This window comes from Leguminivora glycinivorella, chromosome 3 (assembly GCF_023078275.1).
Source record: "Leguminivora glycinivorella isolate SPB_JAAS2020 chromosome 3, LegGlyc_1.1, whole genome shotgun sequence".
Classification (NCBI taxonomy): Eukaryota; Metazoa; Arthropoda; class Insecta; order Lepidoptera; family Tortricidae; genus Leguminivora; species Leguminivora glycinivorella.
In genome coordinates this window covers 10,514,437-10,534,647 of record NC_062973.1, presented here as the reverse complement: position 1 = coordinate 10,534,647, position 20,211 = coordinate 10,514,437, and the positions used below count along the sequence as shown (strand labels likewise).

Below are 20,211 nucleotides of genomic sequence, written 5' to 3'. Positions count from 1 at the left end.
AGACATACACACAGACAAACAGACAGACAGACACGTCAAACTTATTTTAACACCCCGTCGTTTTTGCGTCAGGGGTTACAAAAGGTTGTCGTGCACTGGAACAATAAGCGCCAAAGAGCAAGTCCAAGTAGAAAACAGAAAACGCCTAATTTAAGTTTTTTTTTTAAATACACCATTTAAGCGAAATTAAGAGCATGCAAAATATAAGTAGGTATTAAGCTGTAATTTAAAATAACTTAAGTGTTTGTAAAATATTTTAAATAACGTTGACGCGTCCTGCGTGAAAAGGGCCAACACGTTCGCTCGGCTGTTCGCATTCTTTCCATGCCTGGCGAGTTTCTATTTTATTTTATATAACTTAATTCATCTCGAGAAGGCCACGTTATCGAAAACGACGTAAACCACGATTATGTCCAACAATGTTGGAAATTTCATATTATACCAGTTTAACCTGAACCTGATGTCCTTTCAAATTTGGGAATGGTGGCGCAATAATAAGCAGAAATTATTAATTATAGTCATATTATCAAGCAATTGTGGAAAACGCGCTGAATCTAGTGTACTCCGTCTTAAAGACCGGCGACGTATCTCCAAGTTCTACAAACCTTCTGGCGTTTCGGGTGTCCATGGGCTGCGGGATATCAATTACCATCAGGCGACCTGTCTACTCGTTTGCCTCTTTAAGATTTTTTTTAGAAACAGATAACTCGGTCATGAAAATACCTATTAAAGATGAGTTACTTTCTGAATCCGCAGATTAACTCACACTTATAAGGATGAGGAAGTCTACAATAATAGTACATAATTGAAGCCCTTGAAATTATTACAATCCCATGGGATTATCTTCATAATGTGTGTACTGCCTCTATTGGATTGGAGTAGACTCATCGCAAATTGATTAAATAAACGTAGGTATTTAATCATGGCGTATTTAAGTATGGCGGGCCAAGGGTATTAAGAAACTAGCCAAATATCCAGGCAAACCGGTAACTATAAAGTGTGCTGACTGCTGTATGATGACTCAAAGTTGGTGTGAATTTTGAAGTCGTGATCCACTGGTTGGTCACTGGTTAGCGATTAGTTGTTTTGTACTGGCATTATTCTTTGGAATAGAATACATATAAATGCTTTATAAATTTTATAACACACTTAAGTTAAAATGTCGCAAAAATAGCTGATGGGTAAGAAATATTATAGTTCGCTTGAAATGTTGATCGTCTGATATATCACATATTATTTATTTTATATAATGAAAATTAGTACAAATTGCGTTTGGTGTCTTATTCATGGGCATTTTCAGAATTTGGGACCCCCCATTTAGCGAAAGTTGTTAATAAAAATTAACTCACTGTCAGTTTTGTGACGATAATTAAACGTGAAATTTTTTAAAATATTGTTTTTGTGTTAATTACATAAACTTTAAGCGATAGTTAATCTACATTCAGAATGTGAAAAAAGTATTTTTTTTTATTTTTGTTAACAACTTTTTCTAATTGGGGGGACCCAAATTCTGAAAATACTCTCATACGCAAAGAAAGCTTTACTCTAAATAGTTATACTATATAGCAAGTTATACACACTCCTGTAGCCGTTGCTGACACTCTAAAATGCAAAATGAAGTGCGCTGCACCAGATAGCTTCTCGGGTGACGTTCGAGTTCGACGGTACAAGAGGTCTGTTTACTTTCAAACATGAAAGAATTCGAACTCAGTTGTTTTAGAATATGGCGTCCAAGTGACGAAATTCGAAATTGCAAGTGGACAAATGTCTCATCGAACTTTCAACGACGAATAGCACATTTTTAAGAATATACCAGTGAAAGAGAAACATATGACTGTTATTCTGATTAGCTAACTGTGTTATGAAACAGGATTTTTTTTTCCTCACAAACAAACCATTTTTACGGAGAATATTCTTTGCATACAATAATGGATTTTTTCTATGAGAAAAAAAATGCAGCATACAATAATGGTTTTCTATGAGGAAAAAAAAATCCCATTTCTATCCCATCCCATTGTCTATAGCAACTGTCTTGTCGACTTTTTGACCTTCAATCGTACTTTAGCTTACTTTAATGCTAGCGGCGGCCGTGTGCACTTATTTTGACATAATAAGATTTAACATAGGAAAGCCTACAAAATGAGGGCAGCACCAGTCGCGTACATAGCGTATTTTGCTCTACCGTTAGGCAGAATAGGCAGCCATGGATTAGCGTATACCGGACCCACTCGGCTTGTATGAATGGAGTCCAATAATGGGGCGACATCAAACGACTAAAATCGTTATTTCGCTCGGTATTGTAATGTCAGCCCTTTTGAAGGACTCGGGTTCTGAAACGTGATATTCACAATTTTTGGTAAATATAAAACGTATAAATAGCATTATTTATCTGAATCAGTATAAAGTTCGTAATGTGATTTATTTTTACTTCATATTTTTATGTTTACTAATCATTTCAGAATATTGCCTCTATCTTACATTACATTACAGTCGTTAAAAACAAGTATAACTTACTTTGTAATAGGTCTAGTAGGTTAATAGTGTGTGCTTGGTGATATAAGAGGCCTATCAATCAATCAATCAATTTATTTTGCAATAATAAGGGTTTGATACAGATATTATTCAAAGTGAAGGTACTCCTTAATTAGCCATTCTTCATAGCATGCAAAATATTCACAACTATTTACATATGTACTAAACCATCTTAACTAAACCATGATATTTCTACCTTTCTAAATGAAACATACCTACTACCAACAATCATTACATTAATATTAAATGATTTTACATTAATTAGTTAAAAAATAAAATTTATTATAATAAAAAATAAATGTATTATTTAATAATACATTAAAAAAGGTTATTATTGGTGAAATATGTTAATGAAGGAGAAATTAATCACCACACTATCACACTATGCAAAACAGTATAATTGAAAATAGAAAGAATATCAAACTCGTGATAGCCAATATTACCCACTTTGACGATTGGGGTTCATGTTTTGGTGTTTCCCAAGATCCTGCCCTACTAATGTGTCCACTTAACTCTGAGATCTGTAAGCAGTTCCAATGACATTGGATTTATGAAAAGGACTTTTCAAAGTTTCGAACTGAATTTATTTCAAAATATATTTATTTTGTGACCGTTCCAAAATGAATAAACCAAAATTTCAATACCCATGCGTGGCAGACCGTACGAGCGCCGTGAAACTTGTGTAAGCGCAGGCCAGGCTTTTCCAAAGATTTCAATAGTAAGGAGGAAGCAATTCATATAATTTGGAATGAATATTATCGTGTGATGCGCCTTGGTGGAACGCTTCAACGGGATAGGTTAAAGAGTTCGCATACTTAGCTGGTATTCTTGCTCGCGTTGCTTACACCGTTGTACTGGCACCATTTAGGCGCCCGTATGCCAAGTCCTTACAACGTTTTTATATAAATTAATGGATTTTTCAATAAAATAATATATTACGCTGCTGAATATGCCTCCAAGGTTTAAAATACAACAGAGTTAATTAAAATGGAAAGTGCGCCCCGGGGACAACAAGCGATGACGTGATGGCGCGTTGTTTATCCGGACGAGCTTTCGCGAATAAGTGCACGTTTACCCATTAGATAAATTATAATGGCATTAAAATTATTGCAGCATTAAAAACCTAGTCAGATGCCGTATTCACGTTTTTATGCTACTTTTATGACTGCGCGTTATTGCCACAAAAGCCCCGGAGCATAAGATTACTAAGGGGTAGTATTACTTTAACTGTAGGGCACGGGTAATATGTATAATACTCAACCGGATATCAAGATCATCTGACAATTTTTTCATAGTAATATTTGCTTGAAAAGGAACAGTTATTTGGAAACAGTAATAAAGACATCGTAACGTACGGGGAGATCAGTATAAATCTTCGATTACGCAAAATAACTACAAATCTCATGTTTGAACTTTCGTTCTCCTTAGGTCTGAATCTGCTCAAGAAACGATTAGAACAAAGCATAGAACCATTGTCTTCGTCGACTGATAATATGGGGGTATATTAATTAACATTACAGCACAGGAGCGAAACGCAAGGGACCTGATAAAGTTCACCTATTACATGCTTGGCTATAAGGGCTTATCCCGTTATGAGTCGAATAGTCGAAACCGCTATTTCGGATTAGGGCAACAGTATAAGGTAAGCAATAGAAGTTACGGGTCACATACAGGGACCTTTGAGCCCTTCTGCGGTAAATGAAGTTCAATTCAAGCGTTTCCTTTGGTATCTATTATTAGAAATGAATCATGCAGACATGTTAAATTTTGGGTAAGATTAATATTTAATGTTTGATGTTACAAATCATGGGAAACAAGCTTTTGTGTGCCATCTTCTAAATGGAGGATTTGTTTTGAGTATTTTTGTAATTCGTGAGTTCAATAGGAGTAAAGAGACACTAAGTAGGTATATTTTTTTAAGTTACAGACAAAGATTTTAAAAGTAAGGACAAGGCAATTCATCCATACATCCATACTAATATTATGAATAGGAAAGTGTGTGTATTTTTGTGTGTTTTTTTAGGTGGCGATAGTTGAAGTGACATAGGCTACTTTTTGTCTCTTTCTAACGCGAGCGAAGCCGCGGGCAAAAGCTAGTACATTAGAGGTATAAATGGAAAAGTGTGTTTGTCTGTTTGTTTGTCCGTCCTTCACGGCAAAACAGAGCATATTGACGTGACTTTTTAAGTGGAGATAGTTGAAGGAATGGAGGGTGACATAGGTTACTTTTTGTCTCTTTCTAACGTGAGCGAATCCGCGGGCTAAAGCTAAAGATATAAATATATAATTATGACGGGTCTTGTTTGATGCGCCCCGGTGCTAAAACGCGATTGGTCGAGAGTTCGCAAAACGAGTGTCGCGACTTTCATTCGTGCACAGTAATGTAATTGACACTGCTTATGCTGTTCTGGCCCCGTAGTAGCATAGCTACGAAAGAGTTGTTATCGTGAGCATTTGTGCATTCGGCTACGCTCACTGGTACCATATTTTACAACTGCATGCCACGGCTTGACGAAATCATATATTATGTATAGATCAATGGTTTAAATATTACTGTGTTTAGTTAATTATCTAGTCAAAATCGGATTTGACGACCGGTCTGGTCTATTCGGTAGTGACCCTGCCTGCTAAGCCGCTGTCCCGGTTAGGGCATTTATTTGTGTGATGAGCACAGATACTTATTTCTGAGTCATGGATGTTTTCTATGTATATAAGTATTTATGTATATATGTATCGTTGAGTACCCACAACACAAACCTACTTGAGCTTACCGTGGGACTCTGCCAATCTGTGTAATGTAAGAATGTCCTATAATTACTACTGGTGGGAACCTATAATTGGCTGTTTGTTACTAGGGTTATATTATCTATCCTGAATTGTAAGCTGTTGGTTCTCCAAATAATAAATAATAAAAATAATAAATAATAATATTTATTTAAAACCTCATAAATATTTTTTTGACAAAGAATCTGTAAAAAAATCTTAATCCTACAAAACACGGGTTCATTAACAATATAACCGTGCACCAAATTTGATTTACAACTCACCTAAAATGCAAATGTAAGGGTGAATACGAGATGGAATATTAAATAAGACTTCAGACGCATGATACGGCATCTACTCTCGCAATTAAATTACTTTATTGAATAAGTGCTCTGTGACATGCGAAGTTAAGATTTCGTGGTTAACTTGAACAAAGAATTGTAAGGTTTGTATTTTTGTATTTATAAGACATTTTCAGTGTAATAAATGTATATTTCATACATAACGTATTCATACGGGACAAACCGGAGAAGATTGCTCGAGATGTTTCGCTTCATAGCTAGATGCTTCTTCAAAGTCGCACATTTTTTTGTATCGTGTTTTATATTAAGTGCAACTGAAAGCGGATTTTTTGGGAACATAGTTGATCATTTCTTTTCTTTTTGCCAATAAAAAATTTTTGATTGTTTTAGGTAATTTTAGGTCAATTGTACTCAGAATCACGAGTACTTTCAATCTCACTGGGAGACAAAAAGTGTCCGAGAATTTCCATACATTTTTGTTACTTTCCTCTTTTGTTACCCCATACAACATGTACGGAAAAAGGGAGCAAAATAAGAAAAAATCGTATGGGACAATTTTTTTAACTACTAGGATTGAAAAAGCTAGTAATTCTGAGTAGAAATAGCATTTTTTTTTTTCAAAAATATCACACTTCATAAAAGTGGCAAAAAAAAAGAAATGCTCAGTTGTACCTACCTACCGTTTGGATTAGCCGATGCAGGTTTCATATCAGCGTCCTAACTCATAAGTCTCATAACCTATTAATTATTATTACTTAAAATTCGCAATATTCTTAAGATCTGCTTGCCTAGCCGAAATGAAAATCGTTGGCGTTTCACGCCGATCGAAACGCAATCTGGCTCTGTCGCGCCAATACAGAAGAGTGATAGAGGTAGATAACGATATTATATGTTAACGTTGGTTCATTTGGCTAGGTACCAAAATGTACCAAATTTAAACTTACGCCCTAGAGATAAAATTCCAATACCGCCATCTAAGCTAAAAATGCATGCCTCTAGTCCACACTAACCCCCTTATTCATAAACGTTCACTAAAGTTATCAAGGCGATAAAGTTCGTTTGTCCCTTTCTATCACATCAATACGTCGGAACGAGACAAACGAATTTTATCGATTTGATAACTTTAGTGAACGTTTATAAGGGGGTTAATGTGAATAAAGGTATATAATGAAGTCCCAAAGAATATAAGAGATGAAGAGACAAATACTTTATTTAATAGAAAACTGAATAGCTATTTAATAGATAACTGTTTTTATACATTGCAAGAATTTTTCTATAGTTGATGTAGATATAATATTGTAATGTGTGTGTTCCTATGTACATTTCTGAGGTTGTGCAATAAAGTGGATTTGTATTGTATTGTATTGTATATGATAGTATTTAAATACCTATAGTAATTGGGATACTATATTATTATACAATACCTACTTGTTACAGTTTTACTATAAATAAATGATAATATGTTTTGTATAGTCATATGCATTTATTCGTCTTAAGTCATAGTAGTTAAGTTAGATTTTAGTAAAAATTGCAGGGTTTCATAGCTGACCAAATATAATGTACACCACCTGTATAACCTATGAAAGCAATAAATATACTGATTACTTATTACCTTGCCGATAAATTCTGGCTCTCCAAACTGAATTTACTCCCTATTATAAATTGTGTATAACTGCGACCCAGTGCAAAATTAAGAAGTATCTATTCAAAAGAGCTTATTTCGTTATGTTTTGAAATATAACCCCAATATTTGACCCAGAGAAACAAGCCATTTTGACGACACTAATAAAATTTGTGCAAATGTCCACAAAAGCGTTGATAAATTATATTTGAAGAGAGCAGAGCTCAAATATCGTTGTCTTACGACCCCTCAAGTACGAGTTATCGGCATTACAGTCCACCGGACTCCACGTCAAGCACATTTCGAATGCGATTACTAGTGGCCCGATTCGGACAATGCTTATATTTGACGATTTCTGGTTTGAATAATGTCACTTTAGACACTGGAAAATCTGTATCGTATCGTGACATCTTATAATAAGCAATGCTCGAGTCGGGTCATAGATGTCCTCAGTATTTAGCTTCTGCCCACTTCGCATTTATTTGTAGCTTTCCATTACAGAAGGTTCCTCATAGTTTATGTACCATAAAAGCATTTTATCAGGATTCCTTTTGGAAAGAAGGAATTTTAGAATGGAAGGATTTATTGCACTTGAATCATAAGGACCTTTCTATGAAGGAAAGCCACATTTTATCTTCCCAATGAAACGTTAATAGCCTCGCTATTAAACATGAATGAATCATGGTTTTCTTATATTTTCTTATCATTCTTATGCTTTTTATTACCGTGCAATATTATTTTAGTAATGGTTTGACGATAACTTGCCGCCGGGTAACGGTTATTAAAAGTTACTATAAAACTAAATGGACTGTGGCAATCATTTTCAATATTTCCATCTGTAAGATTATTATTACCTGTTTTAATATAATTATGCAGGTTAATATAATATCATTTTGTAGTTTTTATTTAAAAACTGGCGATCCGCACTGGCTATGGATATACGGGTATTATGCGTAGGTACTATGTGTATTAAAAACAGTTTACTGATTACTTTTTGAAAGTAAGACGTTTTTTCGGCATTTTTGTTAATACCTACGCTGTGCGAGGAAACTGTAACCAGACATTTCAGTATCTCTGCAAGAAAAACTACACGTTGGAACCTCATGGGCAAAGTTTTATCGTCAAATGGTACAGTACTACAAATATTCCTCAAATCAAATAGACACGGTATAAAAGATTAACCTACCACGCTTTTTAGGGTTCCGTAGTCAACTAGGAACCCTTATAGTTTCGCCATGTCTGTCTGTCCGTCCGTCCGTCCGTCCGTCCGTCCGCGGATAATCTCAGTAACCGTAAGCACTAGAAAGCTGAAATTTGGTACCAATATGTATATCAATCACGCCAACAAAGTGCAAAAATAAAAAATGGGAAAAAATGTTTTATTAGGGTACCCCCCCTACATGCAAAGTGGGGGCTGATATTTTTTTTCATTCTAACCCCAACGTGTGATATATTGTTGGATAGGTATTAAAAAATGAATAAGGGTTTACTAAAATCATTTTTTGATAATATTAATAGTTTCGGAAATAATCGCTCTTAAAGGAAAAAAATGGCCGGTTTTTTTTACTTAATTTTACTGTCTGAAACCGAATTGGTTCATTTTCTAAAGGACTTAGAGAATCAGCTCACGATGTCAGGCCCCGTAGCCGAATGTAATTTCTGCGATGCGGAACGCCGCAGAAATGTAGCCTGTCTCTGTCGCGCCAATATGCATGAGCGATAGAGATAGATGGCTACGAAAGAGATATTATCGTCAGCGTTTCGTGAGCGTTTGTGCATTCGGCTACGCACACAGGCACAAGCGTAGCATACCGAGAGACATCAAGTCGCTAATGGATCAAAATCAATATTAATTCGAATCTCAAATTAGCAGATGTATGTATTCCACCCGACGTGTCGCTCCGTCACGCCACGTTACGTTAAGCAAACACAAATTACGTATTTACGTTTACGTATTTAAGTGTCTTTTAAAAACATGATTGCAAACGAATATATGTTACTCGTGAGTACGCACGCCAACCATGTTAAATTACACGTTGTTATAATTGGACTGGATCGTACGGCGGAGTACTGATGTGCCGACGGAAAGTTTCCGAAATTCTGAAATTTTCAAATACGAAAACTTCGGAAACTTTCCATACTTTGTGTGGACAATTGTATGGATGGAAACTTTCCATTTCATAAATTTAAATTCCCTTTATTTTTCGTTAAAGTTTCGTGAATTTTTCAAGAAGACTTTTTTGGAAAGTTTCCGCAACTTGCACATAATTACGGTGGAGGCCCGCGGCTTCGCTCGCATTAAATTCGAAAACTGCGGAATGCTCCATAAAACTTCCACCCCCCATTTTAGCGAAGTGGGGGATTAGAATGAGACAAAAAGTAGCCTATGCTACTTTCCATCCCTTCAACTATCTCCACTTAAAAAATCACATCAATTCATCGCCCCGTTTTTCCGTGAAAGACGGACAAACAACACACACACTTTCCCATTTATAATATTGGTATGGATAAATCTTTACTAATGGTTGACTTGGTGATTTTATAATGACATTTTCGACCGATTAACAAATTGTGCCTTTTAAAAATAAGACTATCTGCGAACAGTGATAATTTATATAAGCTAAGTGATAATTTTAGCTTGAAATTTCTTTTTGCATAACGATATAATCTTCACTAACTATAAATCGTCAAAAAAACAAAATACTCGTAAACATAAAGGTATGTATATCAAGTATGTAGTTGTCTTCCTTAAACGCTTCGGTATTAAATCCTTGTTCATATGCAGTATTTACATTTAATCGCTGTATATGACACATATACATAAATTGTTGCAAAAATATGATGATAACTTGCTTGCGTATTTATACCGATAACACCGAAAATGCCATGAAGACTAACATAAAATCATTTTGGGCATATATCTCGTCACTAAAAAAAAACAAATCCAACTACCCTCAAACAATGACTTTGGGAAGCAAATCAGTCAGCACCCCAAATGATGTATGCGAATTATTTTCGACGTATTTTAATTCAGTCTTTGAAAATAAAAGTAATTACAATATATCCGATTTAGATGATCTCCCATGCTCTCCGACTGCCAATATTATCCCCGACATAACTATACGCGACACAGATATTAAACGTAAGCTCCGGCAACTGGATGCCAATAAAGGCCCTGGCCCTGATAAAATTAGCCCTCTTTTTCTTAAAAATACATCGCCTGCAATAATAGACCCTCTTGTAATCATATTCAATAAATGCCTTAGAGCCGGGACATTTCCTGAATACTGGAAAATATCCCATGTTACTCCCATTCATAAATCTGGATCTAAATCTCAAATAAGCAACTATAGGCCAATTTCTGTACAATCCTGTATTCCCAAACTACTGGAGTCATTGGTCCATGATGTAATCTATCCTCTTGTCAAAAACAACATTATTCCACAACAACATGGGTTTATGGAACAAAAGTCGACATTAACGAACCTTCTTGTATATACAAACTTTCTCTTTACCTCTATGGATAAGCGGACGCAGGTCGACGTGGTCTATACGGACTTCCGTAAGGCTTTTGACAAAGTCGATCATATTTTACTGCTGCGTAAGCTAGCTTACAATGGTATTAAGGGTAACCTGTTGAGATGGTTTTCTTCTTATCTGGATAATCGTACCCAAAAAATAACCGTAAATGGATACGAATCCCGAGCGTCACTGGTGCCATCAGGTGTAATCCAAGGATCCATATTAGGGCCGTTGCTATATATCCTGTTTATTAATGATATTGGTGAATGCTTTTTAAACTGTAAATTTGCCCTGTTTGCAGATGATCTAAAAATATATAAAGAGGTGAAAGATCAAAGCGACTGTAGACTTATCCAAGATGACTTGGATCGCTTCCACACATACTGCCTAACAAACAAATTATATCTAGCCTACGACAAATGCGTACATATAACTTTCACAAAAAACAAAAACAAAATAGTAAATAGTTATAGTATAGGAGTAGAAAATGTCCAAAGAGTGCACCAGGTTAAGGATCTTGGGATTACTTTAGATGAAAAGCTTACCCTTGACCAACACGTCTACATAATTACAGCCAAAGCTTATAGAATGTTAGGTTTCGTTCTTAGGGTAGCCAAACCTCTAAAAAAGTCTTCATCTTACCTGTTGCTATACAACTCTTTAGTTCGTCCCTGTCTTGAATATTCATCCCAAATCTGGAACCCTCATTATCAAATCTACAAGAATGCGATTGAGGCTATACAGAAACGGTTCCTGAGAGCTCTTCACTATAGACTGACCCATGCTCGAATGTCATACGATAAGCTCCTTGAGCGGTACAAAGTTAAAACTCTGACTAGCAGGCGTGACGCTCAGGATGCAATTGCTTTGTTCAACATATGCAGGGGTCATTATAATTGTCCAGAACTGCTAGAGTGTATTGGTTTCCGTGCTCCAACCTACAGGACACGAACAATATCCCTGTTTGCATTACCTAATGTGTCGAGTAACGCTGGAGTCCGTGCTCCGCTTCGCAGAATGTGTCAAAACTACAACGAAAGCCTGGTCTCGGTTGACATTTTTAATAATAACCGTGCTAATTTCAAACGCAAAGTGAATTCACTATTATGAAGTCTATAACTATGTTCCTTGTAAGTTGCCTCCTTTTAATAGAAACTATACACACTTTGCTTTAGCCGTAATGTTAATGGCCAGTGTAGACAGGTATAGTTCCTTGCCTCGTCTTATAACTGCAAGTATTAACTCAATTTTTTACTATGCTCGTATTAACACTGTATCTTTGAGTAACATTAAGTATCATATTGTTAGTGTATCTTAGTTTAGTGCCTATTAAGATCTATCATTGTATACCATTGCCCTATGACAATGCCACTCAGATACTATTGGCTATAAATCTTAGTGGGAATTGTCTCAGGATGTAGGTTGTACCTATTATTGTGTATTTCAATATCTTCTTATCTGTATGACCTTCCTATGTCTGTTTTTTTCCCCAATAAAGAAAATAAAATAAAATAATAAAATAAAATATGTACAGTCAACCAATTGGAACCCTAGGCCACTCTACAACCATGTCAAAATAACAAGCAGTAAGAGATTTCTTACAATCTGACGTATAACGTTACTGTGACATAGTTCTACAGTTGCCTAGGGTTCCAATTGGTTGACTGTACTAACATAAATATGAAATGAGTTGACACTGAGATTGATAAAAGATAAAGATAAAAGACATTTCGCACCTTTAGAATTGTACCGACCTAATGTTCATACAACTTGTATGAACATTAGGTCAGTACAATTATAAAGGTGCGATTTATTCAAGACGCTCACAAACACGTACGTACATGTACACACAATAATAGGACAAAAAACAGAGAACAGAACATTAAGTAAGTGCGCATCACGAAATGGACCCAACTCAGCATAATGCTAGCTGGAAGCCAGCGCTGGTCTTCCGTAGGGCCCATTCGGTGATGCCACGACAGATAACAAACACACAACAATAAAAAGAAAAAGAAAATGAAGAAAAGAGACAGAAAAAATAAAACTATTTACATAAAAAAACTAAGAATACACATAAATCACAAAAAACGGGAAAAAAAGGAAAACATAACAGAACACAAATTTTAATAAAACATTATCAACTACATTACATTGAACGCGACCACATCAGCTGTCAGCCCAGCCTGCCGCATCTAGCGCCACCCAGCCCGGTGGCAACAAACGTAACTAACGTGTTATTGGTGCAATTCAAGAATTTTATATATATCTCTGGATAGTGCGTGCCGACCAATGAGTTGAAGCCAGGTTCATTCACCTTTACTCCTATGTTCTATCTCATTCCAACACTGTGATGTATTGCCAGATAAGTTAATAAAAAAAACGTATAAAACATTCTTCAATCAAATTGACTTACTTTTCTTTGTATTATACAAAAAAAAAAAACTCAATCAAAAACCTTATTTCTCCGGTATTTACCTCCTGCGTACTATGGGAACACTAATAATAAAAAAATATGCCCGATATGTCAGAATTGTCAAAATTCATTCACCGATTCAGAGATTTATTTTGCAAAATAAACGTTTTTCGACGATTTACTTAAGTTCTGAGCTATGTATTGCATAGTGAACCATTGTGGAAGTAAATGGAAACCGAAATCCGACGTAAAATTTCACAAGTAAGTACTTATTTTACCAAAATGTTCATAAACCTCACTGGCAATAAATTTTCTTCTATTTTGCTTGTAATCTTGATTAGTTCTTATCATTATATTGGTTTCATTGTCTCAAATTATATCAAAATTCCCACGAATAGGTTTAGAACGATAAATATGACCTTTAAAGAAAAATAATGCTATGTGTGGTTTTACGACTAGGGTGACCAATCTTTTTTCTTGCATGGTATTTACTCTTATTGAATGGAGCTAAATCTATCAACTTGGTACGGTTTCTATGTTCATAGCTCATATCACAGTATAATAATACCAACTTTATATAATTTATGTCTTTACAATTAACATGAATAATATTAAACTTTTCAGTGTTCCAAAAGATGAAGGAAGGAGGCAGCATTGGCTGTTGGCTGTCGATTGTACCGATAAAAGGAAATGTTTCAGAGCGTTCGACAATTTGCAGATTTGCACTTTAAGCCTGAAGATTATGACACAGAAAGAAATTTTAAAAATCAGTCCAGTAACGACGGATATATCGTGGCCTAAACATTAAATTGAGATACATATATACATGCGAAGAGAATTGAAATACGTACGAATTGAGAACCACCTTCCTTGAGATTTGGGGCGGCGCTTAAAAATAAAGATACTGTTTTAAAACGTCCTAGTATTTCATTATTTCCCCATTGACAAATACTTCCCTTATATTTTTGTGGCTATACCCACTAGTTACCACCAAGTTTTTACCTGTCCTAACTACTGGGATTTCCCCCACATTGTTAATTACCACACCGGGGTTGATAGCTACTGGGATTAGTTTTCCCAGTAGTTACTACCAAAATATTATTGTGATGACCAAAACACTAAAATATATATTCCATTGCATGCTTTAATAAACACAGGTGTCAGTTAGTAAAAGACAAATACTTATGTAACTCCGTATTGACAGATAAAGTCTAAGAAAAAAACTTACCTCAAAACCATACAGAAAAAGGTATGGTGAGCTAGATGGCGATACACCTTTGGGGTAGGTACGCTCAGATAGATGGCGCTAATATTAATATTTGACATTTTAACACATATCAATATCATATCAAGCTGAGAATATTGTCAAAACGGAGGTTTAAAGGTTTTAAGCCTGTGTCGAGAGATGTAATGCGTCAAATTCCGCGGGATATCCCTAATGTATTTTTTTTTTTTTTTTTTTTTTTTTATGGGATAGGAGGCAAACGAGCAGACAGGTCGCCTGATGGTAAGCGATCACCGCCGCCCATGGACACCCGAAACACCAGAGGTGTTGGAGGTGCGTTGCCGGCCTTTAAGATGGGTGTACGCTCTTTTCTTGAAGATTTGATGTATGCTTAATCATGGACACCCTAAAGAAAGAGATGCAAGACCGGCGTGACGTAATTCAAGGTCAAATTTTCTGGCTTCAAAGTAATGTTCGGCGTGCAACATCCATGTATATAAGATTCTTGGTGCAATTCGCAGCGAAAAAGGCTACAAAGCACAAGCAAATATAATTTGTTTTACTGATGTGGTCGCGTCATGTAACAAACATCCTTAAGACTATTATATCGGTGTATATGCGGTTGCGGTAATGTTACAGCCTCAAGTAAAATGGGCATTCCGCGACACAGAAAGCAGCGTGGTCTAACCTAAAAAACATACATAAATTAACAAGCTGGAGTGATATGGCAATGCAAATGGGACAAAAACGACTGGTACGGATATATTATATGTTTAGATCATATGCGATCAGATTGCACTAACCTACTTACCTATATTACTCATACGAATTTTGTTCCCCATTTATATTTTTTGGTAAGTATTTGATTAAAAACTGAAATATTTAGATACCATACACTAAAGAAAAAGCTACCAAGCCCACAGGCGGTCGGGGTGGTGTAGCGGTAGCACGTCAGCCGCGATAGCTGGAGACCCGGGTTCGATTCCCGGCTTCGCCACCAGTGGGCTTGATCGCTTTTTTTAGTGTATGGTATCTATTTCAGTTTATAATTTATAATATATAGTAGTAAAAAAAAAATTATAAAATAATTTGATTGGTTCCCTACATCTAAGTAGGCATTTCATATTCATATTCATATCATTTATTGCATATACATGTGTTTACAATAGGTGTTTTTTATATTAGGTCACAACATGCACCCGTCAGGGTATAGCAACATAGTAACTTACATACTAGATTCTTAACATGCTTATTATAATAAGAATTACATTAATTGCTTATTTCAAATTTAGACAGCTACTTAAAATGTCAATTTTTCACTACACATTATACACAAAATTAATATGAATCAAAAATGTCAGTAAAGAATTCATCCACAGAATAATAGCATTTTTGTTGTAAAAGTGACTTAATGCTTTTATAAAATAATTGAAATGTTTCCTGTGCCTTAATGTTATTTGGTAACTTATTATAAATTCTTATGGCTGTATACTGGGGGCTGTTTGATAGCATTTTTAATTTTGAAGGAGGATAACTAACTGATATTTTTTCCTAGCACTACGAATTTCTGTAAATAAATGTCTATTTTTATATACATAGAGGGCTAACGTTAAAATGTACTGACATGGTAGAGGTAATATACCGTATTTTTTTAAATGAGGTTTACAGCTGTCTGGGCATTGAATTTCGACCATGTTTCGGACACACTTTTTTTGAGTCATAAATAAATCATGGGCATCTGTGCTGTTGCCCCAAAGCATTTAATTAACTTAGTAGTAATCTATGACAGAATCACAGAAAGCTGACAGAGTAGGCAATCATCGAGCATTTTGAATCCATCATATATAGTCAGGTAACTCGATCACCTCTGTCTCCACATCTGCCCTACTTCCACTTAATTAAAATAAACACAATCCCAAAATATACCATATTTTTCATATCGCAAGCTACAGTGTGCGTAAAATTATAATTGGGCAGGCAAATTCACGTTTAATGTGAAATATTTACGTCAAAACCGAGATACGGGTCGTACGCCGTCTCTGTGAATTAGTGAGCTACAAACTGGATTATCTCCATATAAAAGGGTTTTATTGTGAGCTAAGAAGATCGTGTGTGCAAATTGATAGGGATTCTGCTTAATCCCGCTCAGATGTAAACGGCAGCTTTTGACGCTTTCATGATTTACTGCGTGGGTTTGTCTCGCTCGTGCATACATTGAATAATATAATTTAATATTCGATTTTGTTTCGTATGTATGTCATTTGATATTTGCCAGTCGCTTTTCGGTGAAGGAAAACATCGTGAGGAAACCGGACTAATTCCAATAAGATCTAGTAACCCTTCGGGTTGGAAAGTCAGATGGCAGTCGCTTTCGTAAAACTAATGTCTATGAGCCGTGGGAAATGCCGGGATAACGCAAGGAGGATGATGATTCGATTCTGTTTCGTAAAGGGAAAAAAGGCAGAGAGAGTCCAAAGCTACAAAAGTGTTTCTTCTTCAATCTACTTAGTGTTTTCCTCGCCCTAGGTCTTTATATCTAGATACGCAACTAAAACTAGGTACATTCACCGGCAAAAATAAGTGATGATTTATGTATCCTGTCATGTATGTCTTGTCTTGTATGTTTGAAATGTCATACGAAATTTGTCAACGATTAAAAGCGACATGGTACAGAAATCATCACTTCTTTATGCCGGTGACTATACGCATTGCATTTCGATACTTAGTATTTTAAGACATAGTTTTCTCATGGCCTGTAATTACAATTTTGAGGTCAGAAAACAGTCTAGGCCCTATGTGGTATTTTAATATATTATGCACATAAACGCAACAATACAATATCCTCAGTGTAAATTGAATCCTAGACTAATACTATATAATTAAGTTTACATTGATGGTATCAACTAGGCCAGAAACTAATTGACGCATTAGGCGCATTACTTAGTTGTGGTCGTGTCTCAATTCTATTTGCTGCCCAAGATTATTGACCTAATTCAAGCATTAACATATTATTCAAATGTACCCCGTACAAATGTTCATTCAGACAGTGTTACTGCAAATGTATGATCAAATTTGTAAAGGATTATAAATACAATGTTGCATCAGGGGCGGCTCACTCCGCGATTCTATCGCCGTGCTACAATCAATTTGAGGCGTCAGTTCGCTGCTAATCAGGGTGGCACTCGTTCTCACGGAACGCACGTTCGAACTTTCTATTGTTATTTTACGTAGCGAATTTTTTTTTAGGGTTCATATGCGTTTTCCGCTTGTGGAATGGCTAACAATGCTAAGTTAAATAGACATCATGAATAAAATTTGTACCATAAGGACATTCTCACACAGATCTACTATTGAAAGTCCAATTTGGAAAGTTCAATAAGGCTTGTGATGTTGGAACTTAACAAAATAATGTAATAAATATACCTAGAAAATACCCAAGACTTAAATATAATAGTATAAAATTTTATCTGAGTAATTAATTCGTTTTAATCCATGATTGATAAATAATGATTAACCCTATCATCCGACGACTGCGCACGTGCGGCTGGTTTCTTTGTTAGAATTTTGTAGGCATTTAAAAAGGCGGCATTTCGTGAACATCAAAGCAGTGGGCCTTCTGTACTTGTACTATTATATATTCTGTGGTTGCATTCATAACACAACACGTTCGAGTTTGTGTAGGTACTCTTCTGATAGGTAGCAGCAGCTCGATTCTATAACAGTCAGACCGAAGGCACCTAAACTAATCTTATCTTATGCTACCATTAGCAGTCGGTCGAAACTAAGTCAGAGACAAATAATACAATACAATACAATACAAATATTCTTTATTGTTCACCAATATAGCAAGATTACATCACATAACTTTAATTAACTATGGTAGACAACAGGCGGTCTTATCGCTAAAGAGCGATTTCTTCCAGACAACCTTAAATTAATAATGCGTGTAGTTAAAGTTTTCTGCCAATTCGTTTAAAGTTTTATACCAATAGGGCGATATGATTAAATATTTGTCAATCAAAGGAATTAAATCAACAAAGTTATATAAATAAACCTATTTAGGAATAATGAAACGTTATTTGTAAAATGAATTTAGTCGTAAAATGATAGTCATAATGTTTATGGCATAAATAAGAAAATACTTGTGAAATATATACTTTCCTTGAAAAATACTATCACGTACCTAATAAAACAGTAGTTAAAACCTCATTCAGACTGCTCCAAAACTCGCATGAATAACGCTCATTCGTATGTTTGTGCCCTGAAAACTGCAATGCGTCTCACATCGTCTCGAGCGACTTCGCATGCACCGGTATGGTTTACGGTCAAGAGGGCACGACACGTATCGCGGTCTAACGTATGCCATCAATTTTAGATGACCCGACCTGTATGTAGGACGTGGCTCACATCGCAATCAAGCGAGCTGTTCATTTGCTGGTGCGTTGTCTAATACAACATGCATTAGTTTGCTTGGAGCAAAGCACGGGCTTGACTAAATACGTGTTAATAATAGCTGAATGACTATAGCTTGATGCGAGCACGTCACCGTAATGTTATGTTTGAATAAACTTATAATATACTTTTTCATTTTTGTCGTTTCGGAGCTTCAGTTAAAACAAAATGTCGAACAATACTATAGAAATATGTGTTTCCTAAAATCTCAAGTTTATATTATCGTGAAAAAAAAAACTAATATTCAAACCGCATTCATGTTTTAAGCAGAGGTAGGAAAATGTATTTATTAACGTCGATTAACGTCCTGAAAATTCATTACTCTTTGTGGAGCTCTCTCGCTATAGTTTTATAAATATTTTTGTTGAATACACTAGAATAAAACATGCAATTAATTGCCATTTTATCCACATTTCACGTTAATTGGCTTTGCTTTCATATGAGTTTTAATTCAGGTCGCATACAAATATAAAAGTACAGATCGTTTGAATATTGTTCCCCTACTCAATTTGTGAAGGACTAATAATTTGGTGATATAAAACCCATGTTACATACTTAGCTACATTTTCCTTGTTATGCAACACACACCCACGCGTTTGACATTTTATACTTCAGAGAATATAGTGAAGAAAGTGAAGATTATGTTTTTATAGAGGCCGTCTCCTTTCTTCTTTTGATATTAGTAACATATATAAGTAGTTCTCTTCATATTATTGTAGGCAATCTACAAAACGGTAAACGAACATATTATAGATTTTCAGGTTAAGCTAACCCTTTAATGGCGATCGAAGGAGAAAATATTCGTTACGAAAAGATCGATGCAAGTTTCCATTCTGTTTCACATTCACATTCTCACGTCACGTTTTCACATTCTTTTTTTCCTTTTTTGATATGAAGTTGAGCCATCTTATCTCATCTGTGTCACCATGAAATTTTAATAGACGGTATCCGATTTCGAGAACGTCATTAAAAATGACATTCGCGAGAACAATCACCAAAAATGTTTTTTCTAAGGTTGGTAAATTTTATGTTTTTCAGTATAGATGGTGTTTTTTTTACGCACTAGTGCGAGAAGTGGTTCATTATATGCCAGGTTGAAACTTCGGAGGCTCATCTGTACTGAAAAACGTCGTACCTACGGTACACGTGCGAAAACGAAATTCGTAACTCGTGTCGATTTGAAACACTCCCTTCGGTCGTGTTTTAATTTATCGCCACTCGTTTCGAACTTCCTTTTTTACGCACTTGTATCGTAATGTACTATTTCCTACTCAGAATCACGAGCCTTTTCGATCTAGGACAAAAAACAAGAGACAAAAAAAATGGTCCCAAAATTTTCTATTATTTTGCATACTTTCCACTTTGTAACTGCTGTACTTAC

At 35.5% G+C, this 20,211-nt stretch overlaps 1 protein-coding gene and 1 non-coding gene across 2 annotated transcripts in view; both read left to right on the top strand.

Moving 5' to 3' along the window:
* LOC125242692 (poly(rC)-binding protein 3) overlaps positions 1-20,211 on the top strand; it is a 333,013-nt gene that overhangs the window by 69,024 nt on the left and 243,778 nt on the right. The window lies entirely within an intron of this gene.
* Trnas-cga lies at positions 15,304-15,375 on the top strand. Its single transcript has one exon. It is a non-coding gene; the product is annotated as a tRNA-Ser (tRNA).